This window comes from Uranotaenia lowii, chromosome 2 (assembly GCF_029784155.1).
Source record: "Uranotaenia lowii strain MFRU-FL chromosome 2, ASM2978415v1, whole genome shotgun sequence".
Classification (NCBI taxonomy): domain Eukaryota; kingdom Metazoa; phylum Arthropoda; class Insecta; order Diptera; family Culicidae; genus Uranotaenia; species Uranotaenia lowii.
Window position 1 is genome coordinate 430,433,123 of NC_073692.1, and position 19,760 is coordinate 430,452,882.

The following is a 19,760-nucleotide window of genomic DNA, read 5'->3' on the forward strand; positions in this document are numbered from 1 at the left end:
ATTCCCGGAAAAAGGATCAGATTTCCCAATTCCCGGGAAAACTAAAATGGCCGGAAAATGAGCAATCTACCTCGAACGGCGAGGATGAGGTTGCGCTTGAAAATGCTATCCGCTTTTCTGTTCGTCACTGCGACTCCCGACTTTCAATTTTCCCCAGATCCGGGCTTCCTAGTTGTCGACAGACGTTCCCTTAACACTTTTATTACTTTGGTAATGATTGATTTAGCCATATTCAACGATTTTAGGTTTTCACGAGGCATGTACAAAATTTTGTTTCGTAGCTCCTCTTGCTTGGACGTCATTTTGATAACTAAAGATCTTATGCGAAAATCCAAAAAGAAGCATCATTCTATACCACACCTAAAAATGAGGGGTGTTCAGGTTTTTTTATATGAATGATTAGAAAACTACAGCGAATTGAAGTTGACTACTTTTTGATCCGAACACTTTTTATAACCAAAAAGCGAAATGACGCACGAATATCGCAGTTCGCAGTTCAGCAGTTTCAAATAGAATCAATAGACTTATATACGATATATGGTTTAGAAGCCTCCTGGAGTCACTTTTACAGTTTGTATAGCAGGGTGGCAATGTATATATGAGAAAAACTTCATCATCGAATTTAGACTGGCCATATACATTTTGAAAATTGGCAAAAAAAAAGCTGAAATGACTTAAAAATGCTAAAAATGACATGTTAACCATACGAATAATTACACAGGGCGGACTCGATTCTACGTTGACTCGATTATCCGTGTATTTTGACTCGATTATCCGATCGAAATTGACTTTATTAACATTGAAAATAAATAAGAAACCAACTTTTCAATCTAACTTTGCCTCGTTTTAAAGTAAATGCTATTTAAACTTAAGAAGGAAAGTTTTAAAACACATTACTAAATTTTAGCTCAATCTGGATTATGGTAACAATATATTTTCACTTCACCAAACATATGCAAACAATCGTCCAGTGTTCTATTAAAATCGCATTGTCAGTTCAAACCTGGAACATTGTGCTGGGCGTAATGTTTGATTAAAAATTTTCAATATATTATAGTAATGAGAAATGACTATAACAAATTGATATAATAGACGTTCTATTAGAGCAAGTTCACTGGTGTTGGGAAAAAGTGGTAGAAATTTCGACACTTACGGCACATTTTGAAAATTTTGCCATGCAAAAACATTTTCAAGATTTTTGGCCTTCTAGTTTTTTACAACACGTGTTGTATTTTCGCATGCTGTGATGCAAAAATAGCAATATTTCTATCACATACGGCTGAAATAGAAACAGTGTTGTAAAAAAATACAACACCCCAAGATCTTGAAAACATTTTTGCATGGTAAAATTTTCAAAATGTCGAATGTTCTACCACTTTTTCCCAACACCAGTGAACTTGTTCTTATGTGTTATGAGCCTACTTGGTTGAATAATGTTACTGAATCAAAGCAATCAGGCGTTGCGTGATTTCTAACATATTTCAGTTTAAATGGCAAAAGTTAAAAAAGTACGATTTTCGACAAATTCTAAAAACCTAAATGGTTACCATCTCGATGGGTTGTATTTTACTGAAATTTTCTTAGAAGGGATTACGGTTCACTTCAAAAGCATTACGGTGAGCTCCCCGAGAAAAATAACTTTACTATAAAGTCGATCTGTCCTTTAACAATCAACCTATTATCTCGCTCTCTCTCCTCTTTTTTCTAGACATCTATGTACATCTCTAAGGTAATTATTATCCACAACTACATGATTTCATTGAAGCTCTTGAAAAAAACAGTTTCATATTTCATAAATTGCAAATTTTGTGAGATAATAGTTTGTTAGTTGATCCATCATTTGAAGAAAATTGAACAAAAATTTTAATCAGAGTGAAATTTTAGAGAATTAAATATTGAAATTCTAGTGGTTTCAGTGCGCAAATACCATTTCCAAAAAATTATTAAATGTACCGTACTGTAGTGTAAGTGTACTTTTGAAAAGTGTTTCATACCCTTTTATCACATTCAGAGAAAGTTAAAAACAATTTTTCATAGATTAAATTTTTTGACTCGTCGGATTCGATTATTCGTTCCATCCAGCATTTTGGAACCCAGGTCCTGAGCCATTGAAAAATATTTTCCGTGACTTGAAAATTACTGAGTTCTAATGTACATTTTCTTTAGAAGAAACTCTCTGGAGCCACTTTCCAGTAGCATTGCAATACATCATAAAGCATCACAGTATTTTTATGTATCGAATAACTGTTTATGCAGAGAGAGAAATACAATTTCTTTTTCCATTATGATTGAACATGAAAAGCATTAGAATGAAGAATCGATTCAAGATTTAAATAAGAAATCGTTTGGCATTACGTAGTCAAAACGAGTAGTACCTAAATGTAGTCGTTCTAATATCCCTCTCGCTCTGACAACCTGAGTCATTACAATCTAATTTCAGAAACCTGATTTTATTTGGGATTTAATTGAGATCAGCATCAGTTACTCCTTCAACCAATAAAGTAAAAAGAAAAGGCGACAGCTGGAAAGCAAACGGCATGGCACAGCTACGCCATCGAACCGGAACAAAATCTATATTTTTTAAATCGCAAAAACTAAAACTGCCATTAGACGTTTTTGGTCGATAAAGTTCATTCGTCACAACACAACACCAACCCCAATCCCAACACCCCGAATCCAAACCGATGCACACAAAACTCCGAGAGCAATCAGCACGAAATGCATCCGTTCAATTAACGCAGGTTCATAAACTCTTCCACTTATTTGGCCGATAGCTGCTTTCGATAAGGTTGTACGGTATCAGGTTATCTTTCAAAAATTCGGAATAAACATGTGGTTTTTAAAGTTAAAAAATATAGTTCGAATTTAAACATATAGATTTTTAATTTAAAAATCAACTAAAATTCAAGTTTAAAAATAATTCCTTCAATTCAAGCCCCATTTATCTCAGACAAGCACCCCCTTAGTTGTGAAACTGTTAGGTGGCTCGACGACCACTTGGCTAACGTCCGACTAACGAAATGTCCCTTCCGCCATTTTCACTTATAGTAGGTCTCCCCGCCAAACCTCGCCACAATCATTGCCTGAAACGGCGTCGACGTCGGCCACCTTTTGCTCACTCCATACTCCATGCATAAAAAGTCGTCCAGACGCATTCGGCGTGACTAAATATTTTAAACCGGAATCAATGCAAACCGCATTCAAATTAGTAAGTTGGTGTATCGATGAAACTACTTTAAACGGTAGTAGGAACTTTAATCTCAAGATGTTTTCTGTCTTTGCTTAAAAATTGCTTGCGATTGAATAGAACAATCCAGACATTTGGCTTTATGAGACGATAAAAGTAAGTTTTACACCGTTAAAGATATCTAAGCATAATTTATACCTCTATTAAACTGGGGATGACTGTTTTACACGCGGTCAGGAAACACATGAGTCTGATTTATTACACACAAATCATTTGTTTCACCGAAAACGATAAGAACAACCCGTAAGAAACGTCTAGTTGGTATTCTATCTTACTATCACATATCGCAAAGTTAGCAGTTAAAGGTACACTGTTAACAAACAATCTGACTTATGAGTAGCAAATTAGAGATTAAATTTGGTAAAAATAAAAATAAGGTTAGCAAGATTAACTTAAAATAGTTTTTTTTTCCAGGAGAATTTAATCGAATAAAAGGAAAACCTGGAACATAAAGTAGCACTTTATAAAAATGAGGGTTGTGAGCCGCCTCATCAATTTTGAGAAGTAACTGTTTGTTGTGGTATTGTTTTGAATGCATGAATTTTACTGAAAAGAGATGGGAGGAATAAATTTTGAAAAGGTTTATTAAGATTGACTTTAACATTAACTTTTTTATTGAAAAGGTCGCTTATCATTTTTTTAATTTATATAAGTAAAATCAATTGCCGATAACAGTTGACAGGCCTTATTTCTTCACACCTGTTTTTAATTTTTCATGTCAAGTTTCCATTTCTTTATAGAACTGTTAACTCAATATCTATGTTCAACTTGATTCAACTTCGAGCCTGAATGTTGGCTTTTTGTTCCATTTGCTCGATTCGTTCTTCGGTTGTATAAAAAATATTGAAGCCCCCCTCTCCCTCTCCTATTTTCCTATTAGAATGAGGAACATTTGTAATACCGTAAAACGGGATACCATTGATCACCGGGGTAGCCTTGGTCAACATCATTTTTTTCCACATATTCATCAATAACTAAATCTAAAGTTGAAATATCTCAAAACTTATTTCTTTGTTTAAAAACCTCTTTGTTGAGTTGAGTTTCAAATTGGGTAAAACTTGGTTTGTTTTTGAAAATTTCAAATATAAATAAAAATGCAATTTAAAAATCTTGAAAAATCTATTTTTTCGAAGGCTCGCAAACAAACGCCCTTCCTGATGAAATCAAAGCGTTTAAAAGCATCAGGTTGATTTATGTAGTAGCAGGTAGTTTTAGTGTAGTTTTTGTTGAATTTTGAGGTAAATTTTTGATATTCAAAAAATAGGTACGTTTTCCAAGAATAAGCCAGTCTATTTAGGACAAAAGGCTAGAAACCCTATCAAATGGTAAAGTTGGAAGGAAAAATTTCAAAGGGAATAGTTTGAAGGCCTAGAGAATTTAATGAAGGTTAAATTTAATTTTTTTAGTCAAAATTTTATAAATAATATTAAAAAATTTAGCCCTTTAATGTATGCAGCATCATTGTCCATCTTTCGATTCTAATTGTTATTCGGCCTTAACACATTAAGGACCGCGATGTTGTTTGTTTCAGACTACGAAGAAATCTAAACCAAGAAACACCGAAATTTAGTAATGTATATCTCAGAATTCACTTAACCAAAAGTTACAAATTTAGTACCATTGAGCCACCGAAAGTGTTGTTTCAATTTTGTAGAGTTTCATGATTATTTTTATATTTGTTGAGTATGTTCCTTACTACCTTATTTTATCAATTACTAGTATTTGTAAATACTATGAAGGTGTTTTGTCTCCTTTATGATCCAAAAAACTCGTTAAAAACGTCAAAATAGAGACTGATTAATGTTACCCCAAAGCATCAAATTCCGAGCAAAAACGAAATCAAATTTAAAGTAGTCTAATAAAATTATGCAACCCTTTTTTATGTTCATAGGAATCCAGTATTGGTTTTACAAGTATGAAACATGCCACATTCTTCTTAAGAGACAAAATAATTGAGAAATTTTGACAAAAAAAAACCGTGATCAATCTTACCCCGTCCCTGAAATATTGTGCATCGCGTAACTTTTGATCCCATCGGTAGAACTTTTCAAAAACTTCAGACATGTTAACTTTATATTTCAATAATAACTCTGCAAAATTTAAATAAAAAGCGTTGCGTAGTTTCTGAGATATTGCAGTTCGAATGGTAAAAGTTCAAAATGTCCGATTTTCGTAGAATAACTCTATCTCTGGCCGCACAATCTTTAGAAAGCTTAAATTTTGTGTGATGATAGTGAGATAGTTGATCTATGTTACGCAGAAAATTTGGTCAAAAAATATCATCAAAGAAAAACGTTATGAAAATTGAAAGTCGAAATTACAGAAAGCGTGTTTCCAATTTCTATACCATTATGTACGGTACTGTAGATAAAGATTTACCCTACAACAATCGAAAACGCTAAAACTTGGTACATATTTTTTCAAAGCGATAAGAACAATTTCTTGGCCAAGAATCATCGCACAGTGAAGCAAGAAAACACTGAAATGAAGCTCCCTACGATGCATTATCCTATTTTCGATAAAAAATTTTCCTCTCAGACTAAGACCGTTTCGTGAGCTTGAAATTATGAAAGTTTTGACATCCGATGCTAAGAGGCTCAACGTCCAGACAACTAAACTCAATTCAACAGGTTCTACAAATTTTAGGAATTTAAATTCCCGGATTTCAGGAAAGTTGATCAGATAACTGCGACTGCAAAACATTGCACGAAATCCAATTTTCAATGAAAGCGATAATATTAAATGGTTTTTTACTTATTTCAAAAGTTATCAGAAAAACATGACTTGGTAGGCTGCGGCTGAAGGAAGACGAAGCGTTATTTTCGGTAATTTTTTTTCTTATATGTTTTTAATTACTGTTAATTTTTCAGTTGTATTTAAAAAAAAAGGCACGGCTTTTCACGACATTCATGTTCGGTTTTAATTTATCTAATTTATTAATTTCAAATTTATTGGTTTCCTGATATTTTTATTTAAAATGACATAGGGTAAAATACCTAGTTTTCGACAATTTTTGCTTGTTTTATCGAAAAAAAATAAATAAAATAATTGACTGAAGTTTTCCATTTCAAATATGATTGGTTCTATAAACCAAACTTTTTTCTAAGGGTCCGGCAATTGAAGTGCTACATTGGAACTAACAAATAATTTGATCAAAACAAAAACTTTTTCTTTCAAATTTAATACGATTCAAAATCCATTGACGCCTTACGATTAACCTCTCGCTGCAGAAGCTCAAGGCACATATTTTAAAAAGAATGCAGGTGGTTTATGTGGTATTTTATCCCAGGACTCAACTAGATGGCGCTTCAGAACTTCCAACTCGTCATGTTTTGTGGAGAAGACTTCGGGCTTCTGTATACGTTAAACCGCCAAGTCCATAAGGTTCAGGTCCGACGAACTCCCCAACCACTCCGTACTCGAAATTAACCCTCGAAAAAAAAGATTCGCACACAAAAATTGGGACCTCTTTCCTTCGTTATCCAATGCGAAGTTCTGCTGAAAATCCACCAACCAAAACCAAAATTGGGACGTTTCCAAAGTTCGAGGACATGCCGTAGAACTATTTTCGATACGTAAATTGGTCTTGAAATCGTAGGATCTTGTAAGGCTGGGCCTAAAGATCATCTTCCAAGATCCGATGGCGATTTTGATCCCGTGTATTAAAATCTATCGCCAATTTAGTGTTACTACGCCAAGAAATTCTCTCAGGGTGCATCTTTATGATCTTCAAGATGGTAGGTGTCGCCACTGTAGCTTGACGATCCCCACCATATTATACTTGGGTACTTCTGATCTCCAGGTATCTTCCAAGTGCGAGCCAAAATAAAAAAAAAATACATACACTCATTGGACAACTCACGAAATATGTCTTTCTACCGTTTCACAGCCTGGAATTAGGCAATCAAAGCACTACGTTAAGATTCAAGGGCTATTTTTCCAACAAAAAAAACACTTCATTACCAAATTAACAAAAATATCCTCTGACATCATAGACATAATGTTAACAAGGTGACAAGGTGTCATCTAGCACGGTTTTGTATACTTCACAATAATCACTCCTAAAGTTTTGTAGCAGTTCAATTGCCGGACCCTGAGTATTCTCTACCCTTTTAATTGGTCAAAAGTCTCAAAACAAAGTTTCTATTACCTTTTTACTGAAATCTCTCGATGGTCTAGTTTTCGAAATTAAATTTTGGTTTTCGACACCACGGGGTTTTTACATCATGGAAACAGTATAAAGATACAGAAGAAGATTGGTGTTGAAAAATAGAATATTAGGTGAATTTCAGCTCTAGTTTTCGACGGCTAAAAACAGGTGGAATTTCATAAAATTTTACCAAAAATATGAATTAAATAACCAAAAACACTTATTTCACAATCTTATCCATCCATTGATTGCTTTAATGTTGCCTTGATTCCAATATAGGTGAATTTCTTCATGTTTTAAAATTGCGGCTTGTGATATAGCTAGTTGGCAAGTCTGTTGTCTCCTGAGCCGATGTCCGCGAGTTCGAGCCCAAGAGTAAACATCGAACACAGTTGTACCGGATAGTTTTTCAATAACGATCCGCCAACTGCAACGTTGATAAAGTCGCGAATGCCATAAAGATGGTAAAACGACTATAACCGAAACAAAAAAAAATGTTTTAAAATCATTCTTATTTGATCGATGGTATTGAATTCATCAGGTGATTTGGAATGCTACTTTTAAATTCATGATTTACTTCTATTAAGGGGGGGGGGGGGTTTACTAGGATCTAACGGGTAAAAAACACCATTTTCACGATTTTTTTTTAGAGCATAAAATAAATACTGTCAACTTAAAATAACTCAATCCTGCATAACTGTATGGAACATTAAATTTTTTTTTACTATTCTTTATGTATGCATTGTTCAAGCAAAAATGTAATAGGAAAAATTTTGTAACCCCCATCATCAAAACTCCCGGATTTCAAGTAAGCTGATCAGTTGGTCATCGAAGTGAAACTTTTATTTTCAAAATCTTTGTAGTGCTCTACGATTTGACCAAAAAGTGCACAAATTTCCTAAATGAATTTCTGCTTATTTCAAAAGTTATTATAAAAACAAGAGCTGTTGGAACAAATTGCATATTTGGATTCTGCACTCCCAAAAAAGAAAAAATTAGCTCTTGAAATTATTTCATCTCTGAAAAATATAAATGGCCTTATGGTATCAATGATTGATTTAACTCTAAACTGACGAATTTGACAATTTTGTAACGCCTTACCACCGAAACTAGAAGAGACGGAAAAAACTGATTGTCTTTCTTAAGCTCGGTTTACAGTTCGAGTGAATATGAAAGTAATTTTTTTTTTTATTTTATCAAGAACTAAAAAACGCGACACAACTAGCATGTGTAACATGGTGAAATCGATGGGGATGATTGAAAGATGAAATTCCAGCTGGACTCTTTTCTTAAAACCTTCTAGAACTGTTTTCATTTCGATTCCCCCTGTTTTCACCGCGGAAATTTCATCATTGCGTTGAATCGAAATAAAAACAGTTCTATTGGGTTTTAAGGAACGACTCCGGCTGGAATTTAATCTTTCAACTATTCCCCATCGATTCTACTGTGTCTAGTGTCGTCGCGTTATTTAGTTATTGACGTAATAATATTTGTCACGTTCATTTTCACGTGAAGTGTAAATGGTCCTTAAGAGAAAATCACAAATCATTGACGAGAAAAAATTAAGGGTGGTGATGCCAACCCTGTCTTAATTTGTTATTTATGTGTGATATTTAATTTTTTTGGACTTCACATGCAAGAATGAAGTCAGTATTTTGCCTATTTAGGAGAAAAACTTCAAGTAATGAAGAAATCGAGATCATGTCTGTGATCATATATCTTGCTGGAATAAGCAACATACTGATCTATATCCAAGCAGATAATTTCATTATTTTGATGGCTCCAAACAAAAAAAAACTCAAATTGAAAAAATATTCATTTTTCAGAATAGTCCAGGAGACAAGGCGAATTTTCTTCGCATGTTTTCAAATATTTAAAATTAAACAGTTCAATTAATTTTTCCACAAAAAGTTTCGCTGACTGGATGTTTGAGTCAATACCCATCTCTGTGTCACATTTAAAAATAAAAGTAGATTAAAACTTTATTGAAATTTAAGACTTTTTTTATCTTATGGACTGAGTCAAATGCTCATTCTCTCGTGATGATGGCTATGACAGTTCAAGTGTGTTGAGTAAAAGTTTTCTACTACTGTTGAATATTCATAATTAGACTATTTCCAGCACAATTAGATCCGGAAAAAGTGTTGATTCCTAATTTCACAGATGTGTCAATAAAAATTCAAGCATAATATTTGAACATGAATGGGAAAGCATCTTTTCCACCTGAACAAACAAAAAAATCCAAGATTATCACAATTTGATTGTTTAGAGGAGATGTAAGTTGAGTTTAGAAATACGATCAATACAAACCAGACATCAATTGAAATGTTCGGTGGCAATATGAGCAAATTATCTTCAGTCACGTACAAAAAACAGCTGAAAATAAACAGTTACACAAGCCAGAAGATTCACTTAAAAATGAAAAAAGGGTAAAAATGTATTGAATTTTTTTTTCCCAAAAAAAGATCAGTTCTAGTAATAGTGAATCAAAATCGCTGTAGGTTTAGAATGGTTTTAATAACATACATGAAAAAGGTATAGAAACTAATTTCAAGCGTAATATAAAAAGAAAAAACGAATCATGAAAACCCCGTCGGTTAAATAAGCTGTCATATTTTCAGTTTTAAATCTCGTGTGATTATCCAAATTGGAAATTTCTTGAAGCGGCTGAGTTCAGATCAAATAGATTTACAATATAATATTGTATCAAATCGTGCGAAAATTCAAATGATATTTACTTTATCGGCAGAGGAATCGCTCACCGGAAAAAAACCGTTGCCCTGTTGAATGTCAGTAGCACCTTCGCTGACGGTAGTTAGTCAAACATTTAGCTAACGGAACGCACAAACACTCTATCTGCGGATTTATCGAACGGTTTTGCCACCACACACAGTTTAAGGGAGTGATTTATGTCCACATTTTAACCAACCCGGGGTAATTAAAACGAGCACCGGAGCACTTCGAAGGAACTATTAATTTCCGACTATGCAAACAACAAATCAAACCGTGCGACACCGAATTGCTACTAATCTGGTTACTCCAAACAACGTTGTTGTCTCTTATAATTTCACTTTCACTGAACAATTTCGGTCCCAGTCTTAGGATGGCCTATGAGATCACTAATTTTCCAAACAGTCCTCAAGATCACTTTCATCCCAAGAAACTAAAAAGCTCCCTCTGAGCTGAGGGCCAAAATAGGAAAGAAGCTTCTGCTTCCGCCAAAAGAGGAAAAGCCAAGACCTCACCCGGCTGGCTGCACAACGACGACTGACTGAAATCTGTGCCAAACGTTGACTTAAAAGCTCCGGCCTCTTGCTTTGATACGTTGTAGAAGGTAGGACCATCAAAAGAGGATCGTTTATTCTGGATGCTGCTGCTGCTGCCGGGAGCAACAAGAGAAAAAGAAGTCCACACAACCGAACAGTCGTCGCTTGTTGCTTCTGTTCTGGGCGAATCAGGAGGCGCAACAGCAGGCAGAGTGTCCCACCACCCACTTATCGGGAAAACGACGACGACGAAAGAAGTGTGAACCAAAAACCAAACCGAACCAGAGGAAAAACCCACCCATCAACCACCATCGGCAAATCATCGAAGCTCTGCTGTACGGGTTGATAATACTAATGGCGGCAAGCAACGCAACAGTAGGCCATGTTGGTTGATGGTTGGGTTCTTGTGAAGCTACTTGTTCTAGAGATTTTTTTTTCGTCATTGCTTCCTTCGTTTAACAAATCGAAGGAGGCTCGTCCGTTGTTGTCCCTTGGCGCCATCAACCAACCAACCATCGACCGGCGTAAAACATCTAAGCAAACAGTAATGGGCAGTGGCGCTTAGGATGGTTGAGGTTGAGATTGAAGAGAAAGTTGAATAAACAATATTTCTTGCGTGAGCTTTCATTACGTCGTATGAAACATCTCAAGAATTCACAGAAAACTTATACCTGTAAGTTCAGACAATTTGGAATCAAAAGCATTTTTATTGAAAGAACAGTTCAAAATATAAGCAATATAAATCGTGACGTTAGAACGAGCCACTTTTTTAACTTTTCTGTTTTTTTTTTTAAACTGTACTTCTCTGCTCTTCTATTCGATCAAACTTTATGAAAATTTCAGGAGAGAAATTAATTACAACCAACAAATCACCATTTTAGATTTTTTTTTAAATTTTAATTTCAATTAATTTCAGAGCGATTTAGTTTCGTGACGGCACAACGCGCCATATTTTTGAAACACGGTTTTGCAAAGCGTTGTGACGTCACGAGATTTTATGTTAAGCTCAAAGTATAGGTAATCATAAAATTAATGCTAAATTTACTAAAAAAAACTCAACAAATAAAGGATGTCCACTATGAAATTGCTCTAACTTTTTAACCGTTGGGTAGAATTTAATGAAAATTTGGGTGGATTTAGTTCATAGTGCAGTTTTAATATCTTGTGATCAAAACTCGCGGAAATGGAGTCGAAAGAACAGCTCGTGATCTTGCACATTCATCACGAGAACAAGGATCTCTCGCATCGTTCCATCGCTAAAACGTTGAGAATCGCGAATTCCGCCGTGTCGCGAGTAATTAAGCGGTTCGAGGAACGATTGACCACCGGTTGGAAGCTCAGAAGTGAAGGAAAAAGTATTCCGTACAACACCAAAAATCACAACCGCGAAGTTGGGGCCTTCAACCGAAACCCGAACGCCTCCGTTCGGGATGTGGCTAAGAAGCTGCACCTAAGCCGAAGTTTTGTCCAGAAGGCTAAAACTAAGGCCGGGCTTCGAAAGTTCAAGGTACAAAAGGCCCCTAATCGTGACGAGAAGCAGAACAATTCCGCCAAAACCCGTGTCAGGAAGTTGTACCTCAACATGCTGACGAAAGTTGGATGCTGCATCATGGACGACGAAACATATGTGAAGGCCGACTTCAAACAGAACCCGGCAACCTGTTTTTCACGGCCAAGAATAAGTTCAGCCCAAAGTTGCAAAAAGATCCTGGTTTGGCAAGTCATATGCACGTGCGGGAAGCGGGGTGCATCTTTTGTGACCCAGGACACGATGAACGGGCAGGTGTAGGTACATGAAAAAGTGCCTCCAGAAGCGACTGCTTCCTGTCCTGAAGGCCCACAACGTCCCAACAATCTGGTGACCGGATTTGGCCTCATGCCACTACTCCAAGGACGTGCTGAACTGTTATGCGGACAATAAGGTCAATTTCGTGCCGAATATGTTCAACCACTCCGTAGCTCTGCCCCATTGAGAAGTACTGGGCGATTATGAAGCAGCACCTTCTTAAACGACCAAAGGTAGTAAAGACAGTCGAGGAACTGAAGAAAGTATGGGTTTACATGCAGATTCACAGGCTGCACAGAATCTTATGGCCGGGGTTAAGGCCAAGGTGCGGGCATTTGCGTATGGACTGTAAATAAAATACCAGTAAAATGGTAAAATGAAGTTTAATAGCTATTTTTCAATCCCTGAAAATTTGAAGACAATCGGATGAAACTCGAATTTTACGAATCAATTTTGTTTGTAGCAATTTCATCGTGCACACCCTTTACAAGGAGGAGTGCCTGGGAAAACGTATTCTTCCGTACATTGGATCTCACGAAGGACCAGTAAAGTTATGGCCAGATTTGGCAAGCTGCCACTACAGCAAAAAGGTACTACAGTGATATCGAGACAACGGGGTGGATTTTGTCGAAAAGGACATCAACCCACCCAACTGCCCTGAATTTCGCCCTATCGAAAAAATATTGGGCAATTGTCAAGCAGAAGATGAAGAAGAATGGTAGGACGACTTAGGAAGCAACAGAGATGAAGAGATGGTGTAATAAAATGGTCGCTGAGGTCCAGGGGCGGTCCTAGAGCTGGCTCTTGGGGGGGGTGATTTTCCAAATTTTCAAAAATCAGTCAATAACGTATCTAAATACATGGCGAAAAAAAGTTCATTTGGAGAGAGCGAGTGGGGGGGGAGGGAAGGGGGGGGGTTGAGTTTATAGTTTCAAATGAGACTTAAATATTTGCTGCACACCAGACGTGTCCTTTGTCCATGGGTTGGGGGTTTTGAATTTCAAATTTCAAAAATAAATCAGAATCAAAATTTCAAATCAATTTTATTTCTGGTTAGTCATTAATATATTATTCGAAATGTTGGTTCTTATTTTGTATTTAAAAAAAATTAAGTATTTTCAAAACATCAGAAACGGAATGCGAATTTAAATTTGGAATGAAGCCATAATTTGAACCAGAAGAAAAATACATCAAATATAACACCAGATTTGATAAAAAATTAAACTTGAATTCTAACAAAAAATCAGATCAGGTCAGAATAATTGATAATAACGTTAATTTTTACATATTAATTTATTGGTTTATTTTTTGGATCCATGAGGAAAAAATGGATGACATGTGATTAAAATGCTTTTTATAAAATTCTAATCTCTCATTTTCAACATCCAAACATTTATTCTAACATCCTATTTGCCAACAATTTTCATAATTTTAAAATGTTGTTAGTTATGTTCTTTTAATTTTATAAAGTCACGGTGATTAAACTCTTCATAAATATGAAGATAAAAAAGATTAGTTTTTAACATTTGAAAATTTTTGATTCTTTTTCTAATAAAAACGTCTTACCAACATAATTCAAGAGAATGCATTTTGGTGTTTATGTTTTAATGATTGATTTAGTAGATTTTGGTGCGATGAACTCGAATCTTCAACTAGATTTTGTTTATCACCTCTTGTTTTGGTGATATGGAGTTTTAAATTTTTCAAATGAAACAGTTTTGAGTGAAGTCAATCATTCGTTAACATGAATAAAAACTGATTCTGAAAAATCTACAGTTTTTAATAATTCGGAAAGAAAAGTATTTCTGACATTACTAAAGAAAGTTTCTAAAAACAAAGATTTTATATCATTTTGAAAAAAATGCTTCAGGCTGAAAACGATTCTTTAAACATTCGTTAAAAGTCTTTTATTTTACAGAATTAAGAACATTCATTTTTTTTTTTCACAGAAGTCAAAATTACTTGCGTTCTTGGGGAAAGAAATAAGGTATTAACCCATATTTTGAATTTTAATTGTAATGTTTAAAAATTTTTTTTCAGAAAAGTGCAGAATTTACTTAAATAATTTTTAACCTATTTGAAAATAATTTCAGGCACCAACAAAAATCAAAACTTGCTCTTACATTCTTTTCATCTAAACAAATGTTGATTCTGTGGCCTTGTGCCTGAAAATGCGTGTTTGAAAAAAAATTTCATATCAGCATAAAACTTGTAATGATTCAAACATTTTTTTTATCTAAATGATTAATCATCAAAGTTGGATGAACTTGATAAGATACACTTCTTTAAAAAAAACATTATCACATGACCATGATGCACACTACTTCTCCTCTTCCCTTCAAATTTCATTGAACTAAATTTGAGTTTTGTATTAAATTTGAAATTAGAGAAATTTCAAAAACTTTCTCTACAAACATATTTTGATATCCTTTAAACAACTTATGCATCCCTTTAAAAAACAATCTGCTAATCTCTAACATTCACTGCGAACAACTGTTGATAAAAAAAAAGATCATTTTCGTCATTTGTATATTCAGCAGTTTAAAAAATTATCATTTTAAGAACTCTTTAAAGAACCTTCCGATATAAATGTAATTTTACAAATGAAAAAATACACACATTTTTATAGAAGAAAATATGAAAAAAAATCTCAATTTATCTAAAATATTTTTCTTGAGTATCTATATTAGACTAGTTCACTTTTCGGCTTTTTTCGCTGATCACAACGCCACTTACAGGGTTTGATCCTCATTCATTTTCAAGTACTCTGGCCGAATTTGAGCTCATTTGAGTAAGTTTCCAGCGTGCGCTAGGAGTTTTATTGAAAAAAGTCAATTTTTCTGGAAAATTTCCGTAGATGTGTTCTAGCAAGCTGTTGTTAATATAAAATGATAATTTTATAGTGCTCGGTGATTGATATGACAAGCATTCGTATGGACCTGTTTTAGATAATTGACTAAATCAAACCGAAAAAATTTAAAAATTCATAAACTACCAACTTTTACAAAAAATTTACTTACAAGTTGAGAGCTTAAAATCAGTAGTAAATAGAAAAAAAAAATATTTTCGATATAAACTTTTCATAAAAAGATAGCCTTATTTATAACCTTTAATTTGATGTATAACACTTAATGATCGCAAGAGTGCTAGCAAAGTTATTCAAATATCTATGCAACAAATTTGATTTGATAAAATATTTTTCATTCAAGTTTGCTCCACACCAACTTGTGCACAAGAAAGGATATTTTATTCAATCAAGTACCCCATGACGGGGCCAGGAGTTAAAAAAAGCGCGCGCTTTGATCAAGTTGTAAGCAAGTCCTCTTGATGCCACGTTTTGCAGGTTGCATGATGCCAAAACTTGAATGGAGACAACATTATGATTCAAAGAATGTGATGTGAATGTTTGAATGTCTTTGCTTATACTGTTGCGATAATTAAGTGTTATACATCAAATTAAAGGTTATAAATAAGGCTATCTTTTTATGAAAAGTTTATATCGAATTTTTTTTTTCTATTTACTACTGATTTTAAGCTCTTAACTTGTAAGTAAATTTTCTGTAAAAGTTGGTAGTATATGAATTTTTAATTTTTTTCGGTTTGATTTAGTCAATTATCTAAAACAGGGTCATACGAATGCTTGTCATACCAATCACCGAGCACTATAAAATTATCATTATATATTAACAACAGCTTGCTAGAACACATCTAAGAAAATTGTTCTTGAAAATGAATGAGGATCAAACCCTGAAAGTGGCGTTGTGATCAGCGAAAAAAGCCGAAAAGTGAACTAGTCTAATCTATATATCACCGCAAAACTCTCACCGATATTTTAGTGATTCTCGTTTAGCAACAATACCTCTGAAAATCCAAACATTTATTTGAGAAAGTGTTAACAATTGCTATGAATTTAGAACTGAATATTTTATTTTTTTAAAAAATATGTTGCTAAATCTTAAATCGAAAAAACGAATTAATATAAACTCATGTTTCGATTTTTCAATTTCTAAATATAAATTTAATTCTAAACCAAAATCATTAAAATTAAATTCTTAGGTATGCAGCTTTCGGTATGTACTTTATTTTTATTTGTTTTCTCTTAAATTTCAAGCTCTCATGGATTTTAAAATTTATTGGAACTGAATCAAAAGAAATTGTTACAAATTTGAAACGAATGATTCAGTAAAAAAGTGAAAAATCGTATTTTTGCTTCGTACACTCAATATGTATATTATTATGTACTCAATAATTTCAAACTTATTGTACAATTTAAAATAAAAAAAATAATAAAGGGTTCATTTCTTAAAGCTTAAACTGTTTTCCAAAGAAAAGTCCTAATCAATTGCAATTGAAATAACGGAATTTTCAGATTGGAGCGCAGATTCAGCGTGGATTTGCAACTTAAATTAGCTTAATAATAATTCCTGCTCAAAATTTTAATCATGATTGTGTTGATGAGCTGCAGTATCGGCGATATAATTGGTGTGAATTTGGAACTCCAGCCGTGTTGGTCAAAAATTAGAAAAATGTCTTGAGCGATTACCTTGTTCCCAACCTTGTTTTTGGAGGTTTATTGTTGAACTCAATTTTTAATCAGATTTTGTTTATCACCTCAAATTTTAGAAGTAGAATTTTTGATGTTCTTAGAAAATTGAATGGATATGAATGTATAAAAAATGTATAAAAGAAGCATATATGGTCAGCAAATTAAATTAAACACTGTAAGTACCTCAACAAAAGTAATTTGGTGAAAATCGGTCTAGGGAATTGCAAGTTACAGCTGTTTTAGTTTGGCGGACCCAATTTTAAGAATTTAAGAAATTATTAAATTCTTTTATTTTAACAATCACCCCCACGGAGTGGAAAATTTTGAAAATTCGAAAGAACACCCACTAGGAAAAGTTCGAAGTTTTTATAGAAATTCCAACGTTTGCGAGTATTTTGTAACGGTTTTTTGTCGCTTGGGGGGGTGATCACCCCGATCACCCCCCCCATAGGACCGCGCCTGCTGAGGTCAGCGAACAGGATGTCCAAACTATGATGAGTGGTATTCGACAAAAAGTTCGAAATTTCATCAGAGCCACATCGGAATATTTTTTAAAATTATTTTTCCTTTAAAGTGCAATAAAAAAACCGATATTTTGAGTGCAACACCTTTTTATTTTGTTTACATAGCTCCAAGATAGACCCGTTTTAATGCGTCCAGATGATCTATGCTTTAGGTCTTTAGTTTTCAAAAAGGTGTCCAAGCAAGAGGAGAGTCAGAATCTTGTACATGCGTCGTGAAAATCCAAACTACACGCACGCAGAAATAGTAAAATCATTGAATGAGGCGAAATCAACCATCACCAAAGGAATAAAAGTTACGTTCCCCGAACGTATTTCGACAACTAGGAAGCCGGGATCTGGGGGAACTTGAAATCCGGGAGACGAACAGAAGAGTGGCTAGCACTTTCAAGCGAAACTCCAATCTCTCCATTCAAGATGTCACCAATAAATTGGGAATATCGTCTAAAACCGTACATGAAGCTTAAAAAGGATCCGGACTTTCGACTTATACGAAGGTAGTGACTACTTCGTACTGAAAAGCAAAACTTTACGGCAAAATAAAGATCTCGACATTGTTGACAAAGTTTGATTGCGTGGTGTTGGACGACGAAACCCCCGCCAAGGCAGCCCAGACAACCAGAAGTCGTATTTTATTTTACAGATAATATCGTATAGAATGTTATTTAAACTCATTTTCGTATATCTGCACCTACAATGTGCGGCCCATGCATATTCTTTATCGTATTAAGATGCATTGCATGATTTTATTACGACAAGAAGAGAGACTCGTATTTACGTACATATGAACTCGACCTTTGTGTACGACAATTAGCAAAAAATCTGTGCGACCGATATACCCCAGACAACCAGATGACGTTTTTTATTTTACAGATTATATCGTATACAATGTAATTTAAACTCATTTTCGTAGATCTGCACCTACAATGTGCGGCTCATGCATATTCTTTATCGTATTTGAATACATTGCATGATTTTGTTACGACAATACAATCCAAATCAAGAAATTATGTGCTAATGTACCTATATGAACTCCAAAATAATACGTATATACTGATTTTGCTGCATTATATACGATATGTTTACACGTATATTTGTGTTGCAAATTCGAAATATCCACCAAATGGTTGTCTGGGACGATGCACTATGGGGTTTTGAGGCGGAAAAAAGTCAAAAACTTAACTTTATCGGATCGGTTTTTTTAATTTTTACTAATAATATTTCACAAAGAGATTCTCAGTTTTTCAGCTCATTATCTTGGATACTGAACGCACCACAGACATCAGACTTTGAAAAATTGAAAAATTTATATGATGAAGAAAAAATTTAAATCACATATATTTCTATGGAAAACATTTTTTTCTTAAATTTAGAGTACACTATATGAAAGCTTATATTAAAAGCTATCATTTGAACCATTCAAAATATTTACACGCTAAATTGATCTATGATAAAAATGAGTAAATAATTATTTTTTTCAAAAGTCAAAACCTTCAAAGCCTTGCCGAAAAAAATCCCCGCATTTCCTCATACTCTTTTTCCTTTAAAGATCTAGTTTAAAGTTCTAAGAATACAATGAAAGAGATTCCAGACACCTTAAAGCACCGTTTTTTGAGTTATAGTCAAATAAAGCTGAAAATATCATGCAAATGGGTAATTTTTACCCATAAATGAGTATAAATTCAACAAAGTTGATGTTGGTTTGTTAAAAAAAATTTTCTCATGATTGATCAATCATTTCACACATTTTTCTCTTGATTTTCATGAAATGTCTTGATGTTATTTATCATTTAATGATTAATTAATACAAAACCGGGTTTTCAAAAGAAATAAAAAGAAGGGCCAAAAATAACACCAAGCATCATACTTTAAAAGTTATTTATACAAAATTTATGTTAGAATTTATTTTAAGCTATTTAAAATAGTAATTTTCATACAAAATTTTCAAAAATAACAAAATAGTCCAAAACACCTAATCATACCTTTTGCCGCCTCATCGTATGGAACTGCCCCATAGTGCTGCGGTTCCTCCCAGATCGATCCTATTCTTCAAAAATGGATAAAAGAACTGGGGCAGGGGTTTTCGGACCTAGACTCAGGATCTCAATTCCTATGGGAAGCTGGCCAACAGTATTCCAAGCTGAAATTCAAGCAATTCTAGAATGCACTTTAGCCTGTTTGAAAAGGGGATACAGGTACACATGTTCTCTGACAGTATTATCATGGAAATCATGGTTGTGGTCA

General features: G+C 34.1%; 1 protein-coding gene across 1 annotated transcript in view; it reads right to left on the reverse strand.

Annotated features, from left to right (window-relative positions):
• Positions 1-10,651, reverse strand: part of LOC129743520 (sodium-dependent serotonin transporter-like) — a 90,439-nt gene extending 79,788 nt beyond the window's left edge. Inside the window, exon 1 of the mRNA XM_055735557.1 lies at positions 10,160-10,651. The gene's annotated coding sequence lies outside the window, so the exon portion shown is untranslated. The remainder of the gene's footprint in view (positions 1-10,159) is intronic.
• Positions 10,652-19,760: the final 9,109 nt, after the last annotated feature.